The sequence below is a fragment of the Chenopodium album genome, chromosome 11 (genome assembly GCF_948465745.1).
Source record: "Chenopodium album chromosome 11, dcCheAlbu1.1, whole genome shotgun sequence".
Taxonomy (NCBI): Eukaryota; Viridiplantae; Streptophyta; class Magnoliopsida; order Caryophyllales; family Amaranthaceae; genus Chenopodium; species Chenopodium album.
In genome coordinates this window covers 32,620,858-32,622,711 of record NC_137844.1, presented here as the reverse complement: position 1 = coordinate 32,622,711, position 1,854 = coordinate 32,620,858, and positions in this window count along the sequence as shown.

The following is a 1,854-nucleotide window of genomic DNA, read 5'->3' as shown; positions in this document are numbered from 1 at the left end:
ACTTGCTATCAGAGATAGCATAAATTATGCCCACTTCACGTAATTTCAAAATTTCCTTTTTGATAACATCTGGGAGGTTGGGATTCAACCTCCGTTGAGGTTCAATAGAGGTGGATTGATCATTCTCAAGATGAATATGATGCATGCACAAATATGGGCTAATATCCTTATATATTATCAATGCTATACCCCTATCACATCTCTATACTTAATAAAAATAACAAGTAATTTTTCTAATGCAATTCCATTATGGGTAGCATTGACAATAATAAGGTATTTTCCCTCATTATCAAGATATGCATATTTCAAAGAAGGGGGAAGGGGTTTGATTTCTACCTTAGGAGGAGGCTTGGAACTCTCGTCTAATTTCTCCTCTTTGCTCTCAGCTCAATCTCTTTTTGTTATTCAACCTCTTCCTCTTTTGAAGCTTCTTCCATAGCCATGACAAACTCTCTTTCCTTTTCAGAATGGAACTCTTCCTTGCATGTAAGACCTTCAACCATTGGATCTTGTGGCTTCATCATGACCCTTCCCAAGTGATCCAAATCCACATTCACAATGATATGTCTATTTTATATAGTGTTTTACCCCCGTCCCTTGGTCGTAATTGGTTGTGTTTTTTGCTCTTTTAGGCCACTTTTATTACTAATTGTTGTTTTATGGTGTTTTCGTAGTTTTGGTTGAGTTCTGCAGGGAATTGCACATTTGGAGCATTTTCCCAAGATTTTATGAAGCGACTACGAGCATTGGAGGAGCACGACCGATGTACAGAGGCAATTGGACTTGAGTAGTCAAGCCCCAAGGAGGAAATCCGGATTTGGGCCGAATGATCGGGGCCCAATAGATGTCCAAGGCTTGGTCAAAGTGGGCTAGAGTGCCCAAGATGGCCTTGCCCGGCCAAGAGGGTCTCGCCAGAAGGCGCACTCGGCCGGGCGGGGCGGAAGAAGCAAGACGACCGATCTCGCGCCCGGTCGACCTAGTAGAGAAAGGGCGCGCCTGACCGAGCGCGTGTTTTTTGAAGATAATTAAGCTCGATTTTAGTTTGTTTAAGTTGAGGATTTTCGAGTTTAATATATATACGATTTTGTTAAGTAATTGGAGGACCCTTTTTTGTTAGCTTTCTCTCTGTACTTAGTTTTCAGATTAGATTTCTCTCATTCTTTCTCACTCTACAACTCTATAACCTTGTTCTTAATAAAATTCATTAATTTCGTTAATTTTGGTAACGATTTCTTCTCTATTATTTTCAGTAATTTAATTTCTTTATCTCATCATGTCTTGTTTAATTATTTTAATTAGTTTAGATTTAATTATGCGTGAGTAGTTTTCTTTCTAGGGTTTATGCGGATCCATAAATAATATGAAGGGGTAATTTATTGTTGTTGATTGTCAATGCTTGATTAATTTCCCATTGATTTATTTAATGCTGTGCAATTAGATTAGGCCTGGTTTAATTGTATGAGTTATGAAATATTGATTCGAGTTTCGTGAGATGAGAATTGATGTTTCGGCTTAGTTTCAATAGGCGGACTAATTGATAAATGGTTAAGTCGAGATTCGAGAGATGAGATTTAATACCGGTAAATTAACTCCGTGATTGTAATACGTAGCGAAATCCCTTTATGATCTGATTAATTGATGCATTGATGATTGGTTATTATGTTTTATCCTGGAATATTATTTATTGGTGAACCTATGCCCTAGGCTTTTATTAATTGATTTCTCCCTATTTATATCTCCCTGAGTTTAATTTCTTATATCTATAATTTAGTTACTTTATAATTTAGATTATTTTAATTAATTAGGAATAGGAAGATTTGTTTCCCTGTGGATCGACCCTTTCTTCCCTATTTG